Source organism: Aquarana catesbeiana, linkage group LG10 (genome assembly GCF_042186555.1).
Source record: "Aquarana catesbeiana isolate 2022-GZ linkage group LG10, ASM4218655v1, whole genome shotgun sequence".
Lineage (NCBI taxonomy): Eukaryota > Metazoa > Chordata > Amphibia > Anura > Ranidae > Aquarana > Aquarana catesbeiana.
In genome coordinates, this window is record NC_133333.1 from 36,134,871 (window position 1) to 36,143,909 (window position 9,039).

The 9,039-nt window shown below is 40.8% G+C and overlaps 1 pseudogene; it reads left to right on the top strand.

The window, feature by feature from the left end:
• Positions 1 to 618: 618 nt before the first annotated feature.
• On the top strand, positions 619 to 8,194 carry LOC141110017 (fish-egg lectin-like; annotated as a pseudogene).
• Positions 8,195 to 9,039: the final 845 nt, after the last annotated feature.

Here is a 9,039-nt window from a genome sequence, read left to right on the forward strand (position 1 = left end):
ATAAGTTCTGCCTCATCAGTGCCCATGAGTGCTGCCTCATCAGTGCAGCTTATCAGTGCCTATCAGTGCAGCCTCATCAGCGCACATCAATGAAGAAGAAAAATTACTTATTTACAAAATTTACTGACAGAAAATAAGAAAAACTTTTTATTTTTTTAAATCTTCGGTCTTTTTTTTTTTTTTTGAAGAAATAAAATACCACCAAAAGAAAGCTCTATTTGTGTGAAGAAAAAGATAAAAATATAAATTTATGTACAGTGTTGCATGACCGCGCACTTGTCATTTAAAGTGCGACAGTGCTGAAAGCTAACAAATGGCCTGGGCAGGAAGGGGCTGAAAGTGCCCAGCATATATAACTATTTAAAACCGGGTAATTTTTTTTTTTAAGCACATTGTGCATGTACAGTATATACACATATATATATATATATATATTTAGTTTAACAAAAACCAAAAACATTTACACCATAAAAAAAAACACTCTCTGTATGTTAGGTTTATTAAATTCTTTCTGTCAGCCAATGGTAGACCAGCTTCCCATAATAGGTGGAGTCCAGGCATCATATATATAGAACAAAGTCTCCCAGCTCTCTATACCATCCATCCTCACCTGCCAAGATGTTCATTGATGTGAGCCTCCTCCTGTTGTGTACTCAACTCTCTCCTCCTTCAGGTAAGACCTCTTTCCCTTCCCATCTATTTCCACCTTATAGGGAGATTAGACACTATAAGGTGTCTGCATTTATCATTTTATACCCAATCAGAATTTGGTATTAAGCATCTTCGAATGGGCAAATTAATTTAAGTGAGTTCTGATTGGTTGCCTCGGGTTACTGTATATCACTGCTCTTTGCACTGATAGAATGCATCTATTCTAGTTCATGATTCTCTTAAAGGGCAAGTCATTCCAAAAGAGAGGTTTCAGTTTTCCACAAATGCTGCATACTTATTAGCCCCATGGGCATTTTTGGCTCTTGCACGTTCAGAATGTGAGATATCTACACTGCCTTTCATAAAGTCGCTGTGCTTGTATTCAGGTCTCACTATTCTTTGTGCAGCGTCCAAAGTTTTAGCTAGTCATTAATTTTTTGCCCATTCCGGCATCTACATACTTTACACTACAGACACACACAGATGTGGACGGATTTTAAGTGGTATCCGAGCCCCGAGCTCCATTCACACCTTAGCCACAATTCTACCCGCGATTCCAAACCACGTTAAAACACGGGGCGCACTTGCGATGTCATTACTTCTTAACAGCACCCCAATTGTACCGCGATTTTGCCGCAATTGACGTGAAATAAATCGCGTTGCAATCGCGGCAAATTGCAACACGCGCCACTTGTCGCTCAAAAAGGAGCAGGAGCATATTCACTGCGTGATTGGGGTGCCACTAAGGAGTCATAGGCATCTTATGTTTTGCTGCAATTTGGAATTGCGGACAGGATCGCGGCGATTCCATCCCCGCAATTCAGATCGCCTAGATGTGAATGGAGCCTTATTCAACTCCTCAGTGACCACCATAAATGAGAAAAAAATTGGTGTTGGTTGGCTGATCTAGCTGTAATTTACTGATAATATAAATGTAGCGCGTTACCCCCGTAAGGGCTGCTGATATAAGACAATGGCATTGATAACAATCAGGGTGTATGTGAAATCCCAAGCTCAATGGTCACTCAAAAGCGTATGCAAACAGGCTAAAAGTGGAATCTATACTCAATATGGTAAATCCTTTATACTGAACACACTCCACCTTCTCCACAGAACATACACACACACATTAAACCTGCACAATGAAACAATGAACAATGTACAATGAAACGCTTTGCAGTAATATAATACAATACATATACTCAAGGGCTGCCCTTAGGTGGTAATGCCGTCCTCAGAGTGTATATAAAGAAAAGTAAAAACACTTTATAGTGAGTAGTAAAGTCTTTGGTCTTCTTTCTTCAGCTAGCTTATCATACTGCAGTATTTGTGAACCAGGAACTTAGTAGATAATCATTACGGCAACAATAATGTATTAGTATTTGTGTGGTTTGTTATATAGAATCCTTGGGAAACCTCTTTCTTACTGAAAGCGTAGGTCTGCCGAAAAAAAATATTAAAAGCCAGCAGTTACAAATACTGCAGCTGCTGACTTTTAATATATGGACACTTACCTGTCCAGGGAGCCCGCGATGTCGGCTCTCGGCTGCTGCTGCCGCCGCCATCCTCGGTAAGGTAATAAGGAAGTGAAGCCATGCGGCTTCACTTCCTGGTTCTCTACTGCGCATGTGCGAGTCCCGCTGTGCGTCCTCCCTGGTTCCTGCTGTGTTCTGGGACCTGTGTGTCTCCCAGAATACAGCGGGGGAGGACAGAGTAGGCACTGGAAGTGGCGTAGGTAACCGCAAGCGCCGCAGTGATCTATGCCAGGAAGTGGGAGCAAATACCTGTATTAGATAGGTATCTGCTCCCTTCTCCCCCCTGAAAGGTGCCAAATGTGACACCAGAGGGGGGGGGGGAATCCAAAAAGTGGAAGTTCCATTTTTGGGTGGAACGCCACTTGAAGGATGCAACACCACACTTACTTGTAGTAAAAAAAGGAAAACTCTGGGGCCTCACTGTGCGCAGTCTGAATAAATGAAACTGCTCCTGTGGGACTACAGGTTTTATCAGCCTTCTGGGACCTATTTGCACAGTAACAAAGTATTAAATCAAAGTGGGCAATTGCCCACTCACCACACAGGGCCCAGATGCTTGTACTGTTCTGCTTATGATATTTCGGTTCCGCTCCAAGCTGGTGCCATCACACCGCACTCTTCGTCAGATGACCGGTGACTTTAATGCAGAAACCTTCAGGTTGGCTCGAATCCTCTGATCCGTCCACACACTGAACCAGCTCACAGCATTCCGGAAACTCCCTGGAGGCCACACAATTCCGTTCCGTGCCACACAGGCCACAGTCACCCGATGACACACCCACAGCTCCCAGCAGGCAGGTCTTTAATGGCGTCCCAGGAAGAAGAAGAGACTGAAACATGGCCGCGCTGCCCCTTTTTTTGGCCTGCCCAGCAGGCTGTTCTGTCCCTGGCATTGTGGGTAGGTGAACAGGGCATCTTGGGTAAGTAGTTCCCAGCCTGAGTTAAACAGATGAGTCACTTCCTTATTAAACTACACAGCCCATAATGCATAGTTGTAGCGGCCACTAGAAGGAGCCATTCCCTTACTTAAAGAATAATGCATCATCCAGTACAATAACTGGATAAACCCCTGCGTTACATACAGAATTTAGCACAACATGGCTACATAAATAGCATTTTTTTTTCTGTTGCTCTGTAACACCACGGTACATCTTCTCATTGTGTTAACGTGCATTGATAAGCGTTGCACTGCTAATATTGCTCCATGGAACATGCACAATAGTATGACTAAGTCCTTGGCATAAAGCAAATTATGGTAAATGTAGGCATTTTAAAATTGTATATTTTTAAATATTGAAAAAAAAAAAGTTGTTTTTTTTTTTTTTTGCAAAAGTTTTTGTGCTGTATATTATATATATGTATAAATATTCTATTATGCATGTACAGTATAGTCATTATATGATTTTTCTTGAATTCAGATATTCAGTGCAATTCAATCCCGGGAAAACTGAAACAGATTGATGCCGGCGCTGGTATAGTGTTGGGTGTGAACAGTAATGATGAAATTTACCAATGGGTAAACAATAACTGGAATCTCATTACTGGGAAGCTCACCCATGTTTCTGTTGGACCTGCTGGAGTTTGGGGTGTGAACAGAGACAACAAGATCTATAAGATCCAGGACAATAAGTGGGTGTCTGTATCAGGTAAAAATAAAATACTCTTTGATATATTACACACCACATATGAACATATATAATACATATTTATATTATCCACACAATATTGAAATAATCTGCTTTATTTTAGAAAGTACATTGAGGCATTTCTTTCGTTCCCTAAAAAATACAATGTGCTGTATTTTGTTCTCTGTTTTTCACTCTTGTGCACTCCTGAGTCTGAATAGAATGTGGAGTTGTGCATGTAGATTTAAACTGATTATAAACGTTCGATTTAACAAAAAAATAACAAACATACCTATACTTACCTGCTTCTGGCTCCAGGTCCCTCCTCTTCATCAGGAGCCCCTACAGAAAGCCGCTTTCCATGAGAGCACCCATGTGAGCTCGCTCCCGAGTCCCGCTGCTGCATCCATTGACACAGACTGTGGGACTTGCCCTGCCCCCTGTTCCCGTTTCACAGCTTTTGATTGACAGCAGCGGGAGCCAATGGCTCCTGTTGCTAACAATCTGTCCAATGAGGAGAACGACAGCGGCTGGAGCCGCTGTGCTTGTGCACGTCCCTGGATCAGATCGGGCTCAGGAAAGAAAAAAGGGGGGTCTGGGGAGCAGCTGCAGCACACAAGGTTTTTCACCTTAATGCATAATCTTTACAACCACTTTAAAGTGGAGGGCCACCCTGAAAAAAAGAAAAACACCAAGAATCCTAAAAAAAAATTAAAAAAAATTTTTTGAAAAAAAATGTTTAAACTTACCTAAACCCTTGTTGCTAGGCAGTCTTCCTAATCTGCCTCTTCCTCTTCTGCGGTGTGTTCTGCTCCTCGGTGAGCAGCCTAGTTGTCTTCTGGGAACTGTGTGTGTTCCCAGAACACCACGGGGCCATTCACAGTACGGAGCGCCGCACCGCTCGTGTGTGCGCAGTAGGAAACTGACAGTGAAGCCGCAAGGCTCCACTGCCTGTTTCCCTTACTTAGGATGGCGGTGCCGGGACCCGAGGGATGGGTCGGCCTCGGGCGGCCAACATCGCGGGCACCCAGGACAGGTAAGTACTTATTTAACGTCAGCAGCTACAGTGTTAATATTTTAGTTAGTTAGTTAGTTTTTTTTTGGACGGAATCCCGCTTTAAAGCACAACTAAAGGCTCCTGTATTGGAGTCTATAAAAGCCAGTTACAATGTGATGAACAAACCTCATATAATGAAAAAAACTTCCTTTATCTCCCCTGACTGAACCAAATCCTTCTTCATTTGTGTCTTACACGTTCCTCCTCCCAGAAACTGCAGCTCACAGTGGGAGGAGTTTAGCAGCAGAGGCAGAGCTGTCACTCCATAAAGAAGTGGGTGGGACTAGGTGTGGCCAGGATCTGATTGACAAGCTATAGTCAAACACCCAGAAACATTTATCAAATTCAGGAGCAGTGCAGCATCATTACCAAGCATCATCCCAGCAAGTTTCATTAGGAAGACGCCACTGCCAGGGTATTTGTGGGACTTTGCAAGGGGGCTAAAAGAAAACAGTAAATGCGGATACACTTATAATTAAGTGCTGCAGCGCATATTTTGTAAAAGGCCATAGTTCTACTTTAGGCTACAGCCCACTATTGGTGAGATCAGGTTCTCCAGTGACACCATCAATTACAATGATCCTCCTATATGACTGTTATAATTCAGAAACCAGTTCTTGATACACTAGATCCTGTAACAAAATGTGGTGCGCTGTCCAGTTCAGTGAACTCCTAACCAAAAAAACATCCACATAGCTATACCTGCCAGTATACTCACATTTGCAAGTGCAATCCTAGTAGTATTATAAACTGGTAAATATAAATGTTTCTCACCATACCCAGTTAAATAAACAGTGATAAATTATACATCACAATACCAAAAAATACAAATATCAAACAATCAAAAATTCAAAAAGACAAAAAACTAAAATTAAAACTAAAGTCCATTTAAATATAAAAGTTAGGTGTCCCAAAGCTTTAAAGTGATTTACTGTATGACTTATAATCATGTGTTTAAAGTGGAGTTCAAGGCATATTTTTAACTACGCATCCCACCCGACGCATACCCCATGCGTTTATGATCAGTTTGTGACAGCTATTTTTTTTTGTCAATGCCTTCTTTGTATGATTAATCCTCCATTTCCGCTGTAGCTCGTCATCTCCGCCCGCCCATTGGCTCCTGGGAAATGAGTGTCAGAAACCATGGACTTTTTTTTTTGTCTTTTTGAGTTTTCGATTGTTTGTTTTTTTAGTTTTTTGGTATTTTGATGTATAATTTATCACTGTTTATTTCACTGTGTATGGTAAGAAACATTTATATTTACCACTTTACCACCTCATTTACAAACTGACATTCTAGAGCAGTCTCGAGGCACCCTATTCCAAAATGTACAAAGCTATTCTAATAGCTTTACATAACGCATCGACATCCACACATGTAGGACACCCAACATTAGAGGTGTTTTATTCTTCCAAATCAAATACACTTTTTGCACACTGGTACTGACTTGTATGCCAATGTTTCTCTTCTTCCTCGGTTTTTCTCTATCAATCAGCTAATGTGACCCCAGTGGTGAAGGAGAGGGGCAGGAGAGAATCACACGAGGATGCTGTGAGGACAACCGACATCCTCCTTATCAACTGATGATGTCATTGTTTGTTAGGATGCCGGCGGCTAGAAGGTCGTAATAGTGCACAATTAAATAGCTTTGCATAATTAAAGGCAGGCTTGATCCACATGCTGGCTTGTATACAATTTGTGGGCATTTTTTAGGCATTTTGCCAAGGCACCCCTGAAGAAAATTCAAAGCACCACAGGGTACCTGGGCACCCTGGGTGAAAAAGACTGGTCTATAGTGTGTGAGTGCACATTGATAGCATTACCTTATAATGGTTTTTGTTTTTTTGCTTGGTGTTATTGGTGCTTATGTTTTTGTTTTATTCTTAATCATATGTGTGAACGGAGGTCTTAGATAGCAGCACATGAAGCACACACTTACATTTTTAGTCCTGGAAAGTTTGGATGGACATTTTCCCACTACAAGGAAACATTACTGCCCTGCTGAGGCAACTTTGTGTTCCCCAGGCTGGTGGGACATGTCATTGGCCTTGAGGTGGCACAGGACATTTTGCATAGTTGTTGCCTGTTCTGTAAAAAGAAGGAAACTTGGCAACCATACTCTAATTAATAATGAGATCTATGTTACTACATAGGAGTGTTCCAATCCCATTTAACTATTGCTTTAATCTCCTCTCTGGTATTACACTTAATTTAATGGGTCAATATTGTATTTTGTGTTTTTTAAACAGGACTTTTGAAGCAGGTAGATGCTGGTGGTAATAAGTTCTTGGGTGGAGTGAATGCACAGGACAACATTTACTGCTTGGGACAGAGTGACACACTTTCAAGATCTCCTACTGTATCCTGGACCCCACTGGAGGGGGCACTGAAATATTACAGCTGTGGTCCACTGGGCTGCTGGGGAGTCAACAGCGCAGGAAATATTTACTTCCGCTACAATGTCAGCCCAACAGCCTGCCAGGGAACCAAATGGCAGCAGATTGAAGGTACTCTGGAGATGATAGAGGTTGGCACAGATGGTTCCGTGTACGGTGTCAACTCAGCAGGCAACGTGCACAGAAGGTATTTTTTGTTTAATTATGCATGCAGTAGCATTAAGGCAATGTGAAAAAAAAATGGTAATTTGGTAAAGAAGTATTAATTGTGAATGTTGAGGATGAGCCAGTTAGACAAATACATATAATTCAGCAACTGCTGTGTATGTTCACAATAATGTTTGCAACTTTTTGCTCCTTTTCCAACTGAGATGGTGCTTTCTGAACTCTCAGCATAGGCATTAAATGATACATCCAGTGACCATAGTTTTTATAAATCCTTCATTTGTCAGTCTGGAAAGCTTATCCCAGTAATGCCAATGATAGCCAGGTATCCTTCAAAATTAACTTAGAGGAAACGCTATTTTTAATATTACTTTTTATATTGTATAACTGAGAAAGATTTTGTTTTAGGAATGGAATCACTGCCAAAACTCCAACTGGAACATCCTGGACCAATCTGAACCTATGTGCCAAACACGTCACTTATGACAACGGCTATCTGTGGCTTATCACCCCAACTGATGACATCTTGCAGTGTCCAGTCAAAGCCTGATTTGGCCATAACACAAGACCAAGCAGGGTACTCTATAGTGTGATCTGAGCCCTAGGTGATTACATGGACTGCTCTCTCTGTCTACTCATCTCTGTCAATTGGTATTTGGGTATTCTTGTATTTCTGCAATGTTTTGCATTGCCAATAAAATAATCGAATGCTAGCTAGGGCTTCCAGTCCATCACACATTTGTATCTTGTTTCAAAAATATTTCTGAGCAAATAAACTTTTTCCTCTAAAAGTGTGTACTTTGTGATTGTCAGAGAAATATTGCTAAAAAAAACATTTATCTTGTTTTATCCCAGGCAATGATATTGAATGAACTAGTTTGGGAGGGATCCAAAGAATTATGTATCAGGTCCTCCACACAACCACAGACCATGAGGCTAATTTACTATAGGTGTTGAGAATCTTCACTCAATAAATGTTACCTTTATTTTCTTTGAATATCCAGTCATGTGTAGATGAAATAAATACAATAAAGAGGAATTTGCTTTTTACATGGTTAGATAATTGAAGATTCTCAACTCCTTACATATACCCAGCGAAGTTACTGGCCTCAGGTCATACACACAAATGAAACAAAAATCCAAAATACATTATTTGTACCTGTTTATCTGCAACCCTCGCTTCTTTACAGCCATATTCATGTGAACTGAGCCTAAGGAGCATTCTTCCCACTGACCACCAATGTAAGGGGGTCATTTGACATGTTTCATGGTAAGTTTCAAAGTACATGTAGAAACAAGGTTTTTAAACAAATATATATTTTCGTATGTATTTACATTAACCACTTCAGCTCCGGAAGATTTACACCCCTTCATGACCAGGCCATTTTTTGCGATTCGGCACTTCGTCAATTTAAATGACAAGTTTGCGGTCGTGTGACGCTGTACCCAAATAAAATTTATGACTCTTTTTTAACACAAACAGAGCTTTCTTTTGGTGGTATTTGATCACCTCTGTGTTTTTTATTTTTTTGCGCTATAAACAAAAAAAGACAGACAGTTTAAAAAAAAAACAAAACAATATTTTTTAACTTTCTGCTATAAAACATTA